Source organism: Peromyscus californicus, unplaced genomic scaffold (genome assembly GCF_007827085.1).
Source record: "Peromyscus californicus insignis strain IS unplaced genomic scaffold, ASM782708v3 Scaffold_12__1_contigs__length_115047231, whole genome shotgun sequence".
Classification (NCBI taxonomy): Eukaryota; Metazoa; Chordata; class Mammalia; order Rodentia; family Cricetidae; genus Peromyscus; species Peromyscus californicus.
The window spans coordinates 41,812,987-41,827,614 of record NW_026294413.1 but is presented as its reverse complement, the minus strand read 5'-3'; positions in this window follow the sequence as shown (position 1 = coordinate 41,827,614).

Below are 14,628 nucleotides of genomic sequence, written 5' to 3'. Positions count from 1 at the left end.
CACGATGTCTACTTTCCCAAGAGGTGGAGTGGGTGGATTTTTTGTCATTACATGGGTAATGGATATCTGTCACTGTTTAGGGGTGTTGGTTACAAGTTGCTTTGATTGTGGTTAGATAAAAACTGAATAAAGTATATTAGTTTCAGGGATCTTATTTTGAAAAGAAAAAGGGGAATATAGAAATGATAGGATAAAAGGATAGCTTGTTGAATCTACTTTTAAACCAAAAACACAACTACTAGTCTGAAAATGTTTTTCATTGGTACACTTACCTCCTGATGAGGCCAATTTGGATGCCAAGATTCTGTTGCAATTGTTGTTACATCTGTCCCTGTTTCCACAAAACTCTCAATTACAATGTCATTTATTTGTTGTTTTTACTTTGGCCTTTGATAATTTATAGAAGTTGGCCAAAATATTTGCTTTATAGTTTCTCCTGAAATATTTGTTTTATCTTCTAAGCTGTTCTATCATCCAGAGCAGTATGATTGTTTACAATATGCATTAAGTCCTTTATTTGCTCTGTGGAGGAGTTTCCCCCCACAGTGACAGAGAATGATTAAACCAAATTTGATATGGGAGCCTGCAAGAGACCCCCTGAGGCATTTCCCCATGGCAAAGGATTACCTTTTCTGTCCCTTGTTGATTTTCATTCACTGGTACAATGTCTTGTTTCACTAAATCTCCTACATACTCCAGAAGGCAGGGACCTTCTATTTGGATTATTACTTGAAAAAGCATTATTTCTAGGAATACCCTGCCTACAATCCCTTTTTAGGCTACCTTGTTTTCCACAATTAAAACATCTGACATTTTTATTTTTCTTCAAGCCTTTGGAAATCACCTCTCTTATCCAATTATCATCATGGTTATGAAATTCAATATTGACTGTATCTCCCATACATTCCTCTATGGGTGCTGACCTTACAATTAAAGGACCAATTACCATATGCACTGTGAATTAGCATTTTCAAAAGCCAAAGATTCCATTAGTATTTGTATTGCTTCTGGATTTGGTATCATTCTATTTAAAGCTGAAGTCAATCTTTGTAGAAAATCAGGAGTTTCTTTAGGGCCCTGTATAATTTTAGTAAATGACTGTGTTCTCTTTCTGAATTCTTCAACTCTGTCCCAAGTATTCAAAGATGCTGTGCGTCATAGAGCCAAGGTGTGTCCCTTATATAGAGACTGTCTTCAGTCATCAGTATAATCACCCTCTCCCAGAAGCTGTTCTTGGGAAATTTGAATACCTCTAGCCCTACTTGGTTCTTCAATGGTTGTAGTCTCATCTTTCCACCATGTCTTCCACTGTAATTCAGGACTCATTTTCCAATATTGCTGTTACCAAGTCTTTCCAGTGTCATGGGATAATTCTGTTTCTAGTTGTCAATGAATTTAACATCTGTCTCACAAAAGATGAATGCATACCATATGAGACTCTCACTTCCTTAAATCTCCTCAAATCTAACATTGCCACAGGAATGCAGTGAGCTCTTCCATAGTCCTGAAGATATCTGTCATTTTGTGGTTATTCTTATATGGTAACTGGGTAAATGATGGCTGTTTTTTTTTTGATAACCTTGAGTTGTTCCTCTCTAATTCTATAATGTAATAATGAAGTTGGTTCTCCTTGAAATCAGTCTATCTGTATCTAAATATCTCTGTTATCTGTTTTAAGATGTATTCTAAGGTTTATGACTTATCAGTCATAACCTTTTCCAAGGCCTGTATATTATCAGTCAATTTCTCATATTTGACACTGATATCAACTAAATTTTGGGGATAAAACAAGAATTACCAAACTGATAATGATTACAAATGACATTAAGTAAATCCCAGGTAAGTTAGTTATCCCCTCATTTAATTATTTCATTTTCAAACCATCCATTGTAGAATTATTCAGAAGCCTAATTCTCTCCATCATAATATTGTTTCCTATTTTTTAAAGTGGGAAAAACTCTCTCTTCTTTTATTTTAAACTAATTTCTCCCTTTAAGAATTCCAAGTTGTCTCACCAAATCTGCTGATGATGACAGTTGAAGTGTAAGTCTGGCCTTTGCTGCATAGCACATCTGGGCAGAGAACACAGGCAGTGCATAGCCTAGCTAAGAACAGCAAGCACTGATTGCATGCAGTTGTGAACTGAAATTATGTGGCAATAGACTGAGTGGGTATAGAGGTGGCTATACCAAGTTTGGCAGCAGCCTGTGGAGGGGGTCCAGGGAAAGTCAACAACATGGGGAAAAGGAGCCAAAAAGCCAGCCATCTGAAATGTAGACCCAGGAGAAGTGTGAATGTAGCACATATGATGGGTGGGAAGTGAGAGCACAGTGCTCTCTCAACGTAGAACTGGCTGGTGGTGATGGGCTAACTCTGACAGCATTTCAAACCCAGGCAGCTATAGAGTTTGTGGCTTGTGGAGATTGCTGTAGAGAGGCTGCAACAGGAAAATCTCAGACTCACTCATAGGGCTTGGGGAAGAAAAGGAAAAGCCTGCCAGCAGTGTGGTGACTTGAGCAGGTGCAGCTCCTGTGTTCAGCTCCAGGGGGTGCCAGTGACTGCAAAGCCACAGGTAAGTGCTATTTCATGAATCCATGCTCTGAAAGTTGGATGCTAGATGAAGAATTAATCTAATTAATCTTTATCAATAAAAGATTGGGAGTCAGATATCAGGGTAAGAACCTGAAAGATCAGAGAAATAGGGAGGAGTGACCAGTTGCCTCCTACCTCTACTGTTCCTCCATTCAAAAGGTCTGAGATCCTCTCTCTGCTACACATTACTACTTCCCGTTTACTCTCTATAGTCCTCCAAACCTCTATGGTTAATTTAGTTCAGCTAGTGGCTAGCTCGACCCTCTGACTCCAAGCAAGCTTTATTTGTCAGAACACAATCAAAATATCACACACTTTCCAAATTTCCCTCACCTCTGCTGTCTTCCATGCTCCTACTAAGATGACCCATTAAGTTTCTACTTAACATCTTTAACTCCTTTTCTATTACAAAGTCCCAAAGTCTTTCATAGCCCTCCAGGAAACACCATGGTCAGGTCCATCACAGTAATACCCTTATCCTTAGTACCAACTTTTACCTTAGTCACTGTTCTACTGCTGTGAAGGGACAGCATGACCAAATGCAATGTTTACAAAAGAAAGGATTTAATGGGATTTTCACAGTTTCAGTGGTCTAGTCCATTTTTAACTTGGTGGAGAACATGGCAGCATACGACTCTGGAGAAGCAGCTGATGAAGTAGTTGAGACCAACATCCTGATTTGCACAGGGAGAAGAAAAAGAGGGTGTGAAAGAGAGGGGGGAGACAGAGACAGAGACAGAGACAGAGACCAAGAGAGAGAGGAGAAGCCAGGGAATTAGCACCTCTAAGCCCACCACCAGTGATACCCTTCCTCCCATAACATCACACCTCCCAATCCTTCTAATGCCTTCAAATATTACCATTCCCTGATGACTAAGCGTTCAAATATATGAGCCATTCCTATTCAAACTACCACAATAAGTAACCTGCACTGTGCAATCTTTGGACATTCATCTTGCTTTATTTATCCTCATCATATTACTTACCAGTGGAATTTGTTTATTACCTGCTCCACCAGGAGGTATGTTCTATGAGAGTGTTATACATACATTTTTTAAAACCACCACTTTTCCAAAGTGAGGCAGTAACATGTAAGTGCTATACAATTGATATTTTACAGAAATCTATAATTATCAGTCAAATGTTCAAGTAATTACACAAACTGGCATTTCATACTTACTGGCAGTTTATTTCATTCAAAGTCATGTAACCTGATTGGGGATATAACTGAAGGAATCCAAACATATTTCCAATAATTTGAATGTCCCCTTGTAGAGGAATATAAAGTTCTGGGATCATGAACATTTTCCCATGAATGATAGTACCACTGTTGTATTTCTTTATAATCTAAGGGAATGGATGCAAGTATTAGCTAACATGCGTTAACTATGCAAACATCATCACATGAACACATACTTAAGGTCTTGATTTTATGATTTTTAATGCTGACTTCATTACTAATTTAATGCAGAAACTCTAAGGTTATTTAATTTTATTCACTACTTAATTTTAGGAATTTTTCTTTGTCCCTAATGTACTATAACTTCATTTATAACGGACAAAACTTCACAATGGAATGCTATAACACAAAGAAAGAATAAGAATGTTATCACTGAGAGTTATGGCTTTTCAATTTTCTTTTCATATAAAATAAAAACATAGTTTCCGGTCCTACTGCCTGGATGCCTCCCAAACAGATCAAGCCAATCGACTATCTCACCCATTCAGAGGGCCTGATCCAGTTGGGGGCCCCTCAACCATTGGTTCACAGTTCATGTGTTTCCATTTGTTTGGCTATTTGTCCCTGTGCTTTATCCAACCTTGGTCTCAACAATTCTTGCTCATATAAAGCCTCCTCTTTCTCGCTAATTGAAATACCAGAGCTCCACCCAGGGCCTAGCCATGGATCTCTGCATCCAGTTTCCTCAGTCATTGGATGGAGTTTCTAGCACGACAATTAGGGTGTTTGACCATCCCATCACCAGAGTAGGTCAGTTCAAGCTGTCTCTCAACCATTGCAAGCAGTCTATTGTGGGGGTATCTTTGTGGATTTCTATGGGCCTCTCTAGCACTTTGCTTCTTCCTATTCTCATGTGGTCTCCATTTACCATGGTCTCCTATTCCTTGTTCTCCCTCTCTGTTCTTGATCCAGCTGGGATCTCCTGCTCCCCCAAGCTCTTTTTCCCTCAACCCTCGCCCTTCATTACCCCCACTCATGTCCAGATTGTTCATGTAGATCTCATCGGTTTCTCCGTCATTGGGTGATCCCGTGTCTTTCTTGGGGTCCTGTTTTCCAGGTAGCCTCCCTGGTGATGTGAGTAGCAGTCCAGTCATTCTTGTTCCACATCTAGTATCCTCCTATGAGTGAGTACATACCATGTTTGTCTTTCTGAGTCTGGGTTACCTGTGCTCATTGCATGAGTTGGCTGTTTGAAACCTGGGGCTTATACAGGGTCACTTGGCTTGGCCTGGGAGAAGGGGACTGGACCTGCCTGGATTGAGTCTACCAGGTTGATCTCAGTCCTCAGGGGAGGCTTTGCCCTGGAGGAGGTGGGAATAGGGGGTAGGCTTGGGGGAAGGGAAGGGTGTGGGAGGGGGGAGAACAAAGGAATCCGTGGCTGATATGTAGAACTGAATTGTATTGTAAAATAAAATAAAATAAAAAAAACATAGTTTCCTACACTTTTGATTTTGAATACTTTTCCCTCTTATTTCTCATTATTAGGACAAATATTTCAAAGCATCGTTTGAAAATAAAACATTGCCTAATAAGAAATTTATTTTAAAATACACTGAAGTTATTTGCTCAAATACAAATAAGTATAAATTATCTATCCTCTCTTTTCTAAGGCTAGATGTCTTTATTTTTACAATGTGGATTACATCTTTTGAGATATATCTTTTCCTCATGATGAAATTAAAATCCATTAGTGTTCATTAGGTGAAACATGGTGCTTTTTTGTGAATAATGCAATGATTCCAGGGCCTCTCAAATAATACTGTTTTACATAGTCTAGCAGGATGTTTGTGGAATGATAGATTGTTAGAAATTTTAACTACCCAATGAAAAACTTCCCATATATCTCAATTAAAATGTGGCTGTTATGCAGAATATAGAAATGTGCATGACATTGTATCATTTGAAATTCAAATTTTTGTTGCTAAACATATAATTTAAGAAAACCTCTTCATAAAATTCTGTATTAGTACATTTTATTTTTCCCAGGCTTTGATGATTATGTCATTTATCATGTTGAGGTAAAGTGAACTAGACAGACATTTTTTCCCCACAGTTGTTCATGGAAACTTTTTAATTCTATGTGCTAGAATGAGATTCAATCAGAATTATGACTCATTACAGTTCTACTGAATACATTAAATGAGATTGTGAATGATCACTACTCCATAGTTCTTACAGTTTGATTGCTTAAAAGAGAAAATCAGACATGATATACTGCATGGGGATTTGCATCACTCAACTTTCCAATTCTCAAAATCATTGTTTGTCATACTAGTTTTATATTTTTCAGGTTGTGACTTTATGTGGGCACATAGTTGTGAGTATATATGTAAATATGTGTGTATGTTTAGCTTCATTAGAATATCTAAATTATAAACAATCCCATTGCTTTTAGTATGAGCATGTGTAAGGATAAGTCAAAAAGGTAGACTCAGAATCAGTATGCAAAATGAGTATATTATTATACTTTTGCATAAAATTTACCCAAAAAATCAGATGTGCCTATCTGGGAAATAAAATATGACTGCTAATATTGGAAAATGAAATACTATATTTTAATAAAAGAAAGTAAAATGAAAGTCATAAACTTATAACATCTATGCTGTGGGATGGTCTGTATGTCAAATGTGTTGCTGATTAGTCAATAATTAAAACACTGATTGGCCATTGGCTAGGCAGGAAGTGTAGGCGGGACAAGGAGGAGAATAAAGCTGGGAAGTGGAAGGCTGAGTCAGAGAGACACTGCCAGCCGCCACGATGAGAAACAGCATGTGAAGATGCCGGTAAGCCACGAGCCATGTGGCAAGGTATAGATTTATAAAAATGGATTAATTTAAGCTGAAAGAACAGTTAGCAAGAAGCCTGCCATGGCCATACAGTTTGAAACCAATACAAGTCTCTGTGTTTCCTTGGTCGGGTCTGACGGCTGTGGGACTGGCAGGTGAGAGAGATTTGCCCTGACTGTGGGCCAGGCAGGAAAACTCTACCTACAAATGGCGTCCAACGTGGTGGCAAGAGTTTCCACCTAAAACCTGAGAAAAGATTCTAAAACGGAGCTAAAAACAGTTCCTAATTGTCTCTCTCAAATGAGCGGCAGCTGCTGGTTTGAGCTACTGGTGGGTTCCTAGCGTATGCGACTGACCTGCAGTATGGCGGAAATGAGACCTCTGCAAGTGACACATTAAGCTGCATTGTGGATTTAGCCTTTGCTAGTACAAAACAAAAAAGAGGTTTCTGGGCTACATGCTGCTTGGATAAAAGCATAGACCCATGATAGCTCCCAGAGCTGGTGATAAACGTAGCCATGTTGGGAAGCTGAGGTGGGCGGAGCCAGCAGCCACAGCTGCTGCAGTTTAAGGCAATAGATTCACAATAAGACAGATTCAGATGTAATAGTTTACAATGTGTGTAAAAGATACGTAGGCTTGAAAGAGACAAAAAAGATGATATATAGAGTTATAGAAACAAATACATAGTTTTAAAAAATAAAGTCTTTAAAGAGACAGTAAAGGTAGTATAAAAAATAAGCCACGTAAAAATGGATATTACACAGAGAATCTGCATTGTGTTGTCTTTGAGACTTTTAACTGCAGAAAAACATTTCATTGTAAAAGCTGTTGAGTTACGCCAAAATGTATATTTTAAAGGTATCTTGACTTCAAAATTTAAATATAAGGATATGTTGTTTTGGAAAGGAGACTCTGCTTTTGTTCCCACAGAAAGCCAAAGGCTATGGATTTGTTCCAGATTAAGATACATCAGGTTTGACCAGCCAAGACCCCCTGAAAGGTCTCCATTGACACCAAGGCCCAGATGATCCAACATCCAGAATGGTTTCAAGGCAACTGGCTCAGACGATACAGCCTCACGGACTATTCCATAATCCTAAAATTTTCTTTGTTTCCCCATAAGATACAGCGCCCCCCTCCAGCAGGAAGTAGTAAAAGAAGCTACGCCCAAATTCCCAAATTATATGTAATTTTACTTTGTTAAGGTTAAAACCTTCCTTTTTGAAAAAAAAAAAAAGGGAAGTGCTGTGGGATGTTCTGTATGTCAAATGTGTTGCTGATTAGTCAATAATTAAAACACTGATTGGCCATTGGCTAGGCAGGAAGTGTAGGCGGGACAAGGAGGAGAATAAAGCTGGGAAGTGGAAGGCTGAGTCAGAGAGACACTGCCAGCTGCCACGATGAGAAACAGCATGTGAAGATGCCGGTAAGCCACGAGCCATGTGGCAAGGTATAGATTTATAAAAATGGATTAATTTAAGCTGAAAGAACAGTTAGCAAGAAGCCTGCCATGGCCATACAGTTTGAAACCAATACAAGTCTCTGTGTTTACTTGGTCGGGTCTGACGGCTGTGGGACTGGCAGGTGAGAGAGATTTGCCCTGACTGTGGGCCAGGCAGGAAAACTCTACCTACACATCTATATTCAGAAATTAGAATTTTAGGCCATTTTATGGTTGCTTGATCTATGAAAATAAGCATATAGAAGCCCTTGCAAGGATGCGTTCACAGAACTTCTTATGTTTAGAGTACTCAGATTGATATTGCCACATAAAACCTTTAATATTCCCAGCCTAATGCACATTCAATCTGCAAAGGCTGTTTTATTTTTAAGTTCTAGGAATCTTACTGCTTCAAAAATATGAAATTATTTGTGTAGGAAAATTTTTTTTTCAGTTTATATGGTATTTAAGTGTTTTATCATTAATGGTCAAGGACATTTTTTTCAATTTTGATGTCTAATTTTGCAAAGATTTTACCTGAATACATACACACACACACACACACACACACACACACACACACACACACACACACATGCATACATATATAAAAATATAATTTCTTGGTACTGAGCCTTTTAGTTTTTGTTTGTTTGTTTTATACTGTAATTCTTTATTGAATCATTGCAAATTTCACATCAGGGACCCCAATCCTACGCTTCCCAGTCCCTCCATATCTGCCCCTGACCCCTGTAACTTCCCACCCAAAATTAATTAAAATAAGACAAAACAAAAAATCCATCTCAGTCCTCCATCTTTTCAGTCTCTCCAATACCTCTTCATTCCTCCTTGTGGCATTAAAGAAGGTTGTGGTGTGTCATATAGTATACACTTCTGTCCAATCAGACCCCCACACAAATGTTCATAGTAATGAGTCATTGGTCTGTTTCAAGGCCTCTGGTCTCTTGCACAGTATTTTCACTGATCCCTCACCGAAATTCCTCTCATATATCCTGCTGTTGCCTTAGGTTATGAAGATCCCATGGACATGGCTCCACAGAACCAGTTTCTCCACTCCACACTCCCAGCAGAAATTAGAGTGGGTTAAGCCAAGGTCAAGGATGTGGGTCTGAGTGGCATCTGAGCTGGTCATTCCAAGTCACTGGGACTGCTCCCCTCATATGAGGAGCAAAGCCTTCTCTACTAGGCCCATGCAGTTGGGGCCAGATCTTCTATAAGAGTAGCAAGGAGCCGGGCAGTGGTGGCGCACACCTTTAATCCCAGCACTCGGGAGGCAGAGACAGGCGGATCTCTGTGAGTTCAAGGCCAGCCTGGGCTACCAAGTGAGTCCCAGGAAAGACGCAAAGCTACACAGAGAAACCCTGTCTCGAAAAACCAAAAAAAAAAAAAAAAAAAAAAAAAAAAAAAAAAAAAAAGAGTAGCAAGGGGTGGGATCATCGCTCCTTCATACAGGATCAGCTCTCCATGAGGGGCAGGTCCAGTTCTCCTGCTGCAGTGTCCAGTGACAGGAGGAACCTGCTATCCCAAGGCTAATGAAGGATGGGGCCAGCGTAGTAGTGCCCTTGGATTTCAACACACATGGTTCCTATGACCCCTTGTATTAACATGGGCCATGGACATTAACACTATCCCCAGCTACAGCAGGAATGCAGACTGAGACATGGCTCTCAGTTCAGGCTCAGACATCACTATTGCCCTGCAGCAACACAGGCCACCGAGATTAGTATAGTCCCAGCAGCACCGTGGTCCTTAGACATCAATATGATCTCAGATGGCTGACCAGATCCCAGGCATCCATATGGTCCTTGGTGGTAACAGGAACCAAAGACATCAACTAAAATCCTGGATGCTATAGGGCAACAGACCCAGCCAGACATGGCCCTCAGTAGCAGCTTGGACCCAGATGTCACCATGGCCCTAGGTAGCTCAGGCCTTTCAGATGGGCATGAGCCTGGTCATAGTACAGCCCTTGAACATCAACATAGTTACAGGTTGCTGCCCAAGGCAGGGCATCCCTGTAGTCTTTTTGTGAAAACATGGCACATGTACGTCAGCACAGACCTTGGCTGTGGTGCAACCATGGATGCAGACAAGGTCTATGACAGCAGCCCAAGTCTGATGTCATCCTGGTCCCTGATGGTAAGCAGGCCACACATATCAGTAAACCTCTTACCGCCTTCACCTCCCCAGCTCTGCTTCCCACCACAGCACACAAACCACTGTTTCTCCCACTCTCTCACCTATCTACCACACACCTGCCCATCGTCATTGTACCTACCTGCACAGTGCCATGATGTGGATGCCTTCAGACAGCCAGGACTGTGAGGACCCAGGCTGGCCTATGGGTATCTTTTACCTTCTGGACCAAGTGGCTCCAGGAAGGCTTGTAGATGCCTTCAGCCAGGCAAGTCTCTTTTTTTTTTGAGTATGGGTTATTTTTATTTGTCAGATTAATCTTTGTGTCAGAAAAAAATTAATTTTGGGGGAGATTGTCCTGACTTTTGTATAAGTGTAAAGCTTCCTCTCATAGTTCTTGGTCACTATACCAATATCTTGATTAGTGTTCTACTTTACATTGTGTTTTATTGAAAATTTATTGATCTCATTCACATTCTAATTCACTTAATGTATATCAGCTGTACATCTCAACTGCTTATCATGTGCTAGCTTCTAATATTAATATTAATGAGAGGCAGGTAAGCAAGAAACCAACAGGCAATGCTGGAGAAAAAAAGGAAAAAAAAAACAGAAAAAAAAATGGTTATGCTATTTAGAGTGGGCCTTCACAATCAGCTTTTTTGAAATGGTTTACCCAAACTCAGTTCAGCCAATGTTCGTCTCCTACCAAGAGACAAAGAAATGAAATTCCACATAAAAAGAGTGTATAAGTGACAATGTCTTCTAATAGGGAAGAATATTTACTCAGGTTTATTAAGTTGGCTGTAGTTATTTGTTTAAGGTTGAGAGACAGTGGGATTTTCCTGTCCTGTTTGTTATGTTTGTTGGTGCCATCCTCGTTCAGCTCATGTTTGTGTGGTTACAGTGAAACTTTATGGGTAAAGTTTTTTTTTTTTTTTTTTTGGTTTTTCGAGACAGGGTTTCTCTGTGTAGCTTTGCGCCTTTTCCTGGAACTCACTTGGTAGCCCAGGCTGGCCTCGAACTCACAGAGATCCACCTGGCTCTGCCTCCCGAGTGCTGGGATTAAAGGCGTGCGCCACCACCGCCCGGCTATGGGTAAAGTTTTTGACATTACACGAAGGTACAATCTCACAGCAAACTCCCTGAACTTTGTCTCTTAACATCTTTCTGGCCCGCCGTAAACAATGCCTCCTTGTTCTGTTTATAGACCAATTTTTTTTTCAAAGTGTCTGTTCAAATGTATTAATCTATTGTTGTTTTTTTTTACAGGTTTTAATTGAGCTGTTTATCTCATAGCTGGATGGATTTTATAGTATATATATATATATATATATATATATATATATATACACATACATACATACATAATCTTATATATTTACATGTATGGACTATATATATATATATATATATATATATATATATATATATAGAGAGAGAGAGAGAGAGAGAGAGAGAGAGAGAGAGAGTCATTCTTTCACTGTCTGGATTGACTAAACAGTTTTTTCAGAAGTTAATATACAAATGGCTGAGATAACGGTAAAGAAATGCTCAATGTCCTTAGTTATTGTGAAAATGCACGTCAAAAGTACTTTTAGATTTCATATTTCATGAATCAGAATGGTAAAGAGTAAAATATTATGTCAGTTTATGCTGGTGAGTTTGTAATGGGAAGACTCATCCATTGTTGTAGAAGGACAAACTTGTACAGCTACAGTGTAAATCAATGGTTGTTTCTTAGGATTCTAGAAATAAATCTGCCTCAAGATTGATCTTTACCACTCTTGGGCATATACCACAAGAGCACTATGTCTGCTAGAGAGACAGTTGCTCAACCAAGTTTGTTGCTTCTCTGTTTATAATACCCAGAAAATGGAAACAGCTTCTATGTTCATCAAGAAACGAATGGTGAAAAAGATTTATACAATGAAACACTATTTAGCTCTTTTTAAAAAATCAGCAAATTACAATCTAAATGAATGGAGCAAAACAAATATCCTGTTTGAGGTAACCTAAACCCCACAAGACAAAAATGGTGCATGTTCACTTATATGAGAATGCTAACTCTTTTTTTTTTTTTTTTTTTTTTTTTTTTTTTTTGGTTTTTCGAGACAGGGTTTCTCTGTGTAGCTTTGCGCCTTTCCTGGAACTCACTTGGTAGTCCAGGCTGGCCTCAAACTCACAGAGTTCTGCCTGGCTCTGCCTCCCGAGTGCTGGGATTAAAGGCGTGCGCCACCACCGCCCGGCGAGAATGCTAACTCTTAATCCTTCAATATTCATGCTGTTATTTGAATAACTAGGATAGGATAAATAATAGAAGTTAGGACAAAGTAAGGGACAGGAGGGTGGGGAGGATTTCCCAAGAGAGGGAAAATACAATATACAAGTAGAGAAAAATAGAGAACAGACTGGATTGGGAGAATTAAATGGAGAGGTAGAGTAAAGAGGTGTCTACTTGAAAAAATACAGGATGGGGCAGCTAAATCTGAGAAGTATTTGAGGGTCATATGGAAACCTACTATAGTAGAAGCTTTATAAAATATATACACATATGAAAAAAATCTAATAGAATCACCAAATAATTGGTAGACAATGTCTCAAGTAGGTATCTTTCACCACCAAATGAAGTATTATATGCTAGGACCTGAGCTTTTGGTCAAAGGAGCTCATTGTAACCCCAAAACAACATGGACTATTGCCAAAGCTATTAATGATAAGTCCTTATTGCTGAAGACAAAGCTGATATATTTCATTGAACATGGAAAAGTCCAGCTCATACCTATCCAGAGCCCTCACAACTACTGACCAGTGTTCATGGTACTAGAAGTTATTCTGCACACTGCCAGAAGAGAAAGGTGAACACCAACCAAACTATACACTATTTGATCAACAATGATGACTTGGATCCCTGTCATGCTAGTTCAGTAATTTTTTTTGTTTTTGTTGTTGTTTTTTTCCTTTCTCTCCTCCTCCTTTCCCCTTCTTCTTTTTGGAGAGTTTGGTTTGTTTTCTTGATTGTCTTTTTTCTTTGTCTGGTTGTTTTCTTAAAAGAGAGAAAGAAGGCTTGGAGTTGAAAGGGTGAGGTGGTGGGGATGATCATGCAGGAGATGAGGGAAGGGAAATTGTGATAAAAATATATGAAAAAAACCACACCTTTACTTTAAATAAAAAATGAACTATTTTATAACTTTTAACAATATAAATATTCACAGTTACATATAAAAATTCTTCAAGTTGAAACATAAATGCTTTCTAAAACTATTTGGGCTTTTATTCTTATCACCAATACATATAATCTTAATTTTCACTCTATGACCAAATATCTTCTAGAACATTTTTTAAATTAGTGAAACAAATTAACACATGATTAAGTAAAACACAAACCACTTTAGATATTTCCCATGAATAAAACCCAATAAAGGGAAATGAGAGTCCTACTAATGTGAAAGGAAAAGTTCAGGGTTTGTACTGGCATTTGGTTTCTGGGAAAATGCCAGCTCTACATATATGTGTCTTACTACTTTACCTATGTCTCTAGGCCTTCACAGTTTACTTTACTTATTATGGGGGTCTCAATCCTGAGGCTGGATGTCTTTAAACAGTCCTTTCTTGTGGCCTGTCCCCCGATTGAAAAAAATAATCACATAATTTTGTGCCACAATTCTGATGTGTATATGCTACTTAAGGGGTGATTTTTCTAATATCCCAAACAATTCGCAAATATCCAAGTGAAATAAAATATTAAAGTCTTTACAATATAAAAAGTAGAGTGGTAAGGCCTACTATGTCTACTATACAGCTATTTATAAAAGATTGTCAAATGAAAATATTTCTTTAGTGAAGTTTTTTTTTTTACATTATATGGAGTGAAATTATTTTAAAAATAATTGAGTGGTGGTGTCTCTTATTTAAAAGAAGAAAAAATAAAGAAAGTTTGCAGCATGAATCTTTTTTTTTTTTTTTTTTGGTTTTTCGAGACAGGGTTTCTCTGCGTAGCTTTGCGCCTTTCCTGGGACTCACTTGGTAGCCCAGGCTGGCCTCGAACTCACAGAGATCCACCTGGCTCTGCCTCCCGAGTGCTGGGATTAAAGGCGTGCGCCACCACCGCCCGGCGCAGCATGAATCTTAAAAGTTCTTATTAATAAAATCAAACCTGAGTCAAGTATTGGGGTGAACACTGGAAGATCAGAGAGACAGAACAAGCCACAGCTAACCTCACCTGGCCAACTTCTCAGCTGGTCCTGTTTCCTCTGACTGGAAGCCTCTGTGTCCTCATATCCGAATGGCTCTCAGCTGAACTGTGCTGCTCAAAACCTAAAAGCTTAACCAACCAAATGCTTATCCAGGCCAAATGCTTCTAGTTTCTGGTCCTCATGCCTTATATACCTTTCTGCTTTCTACCACCA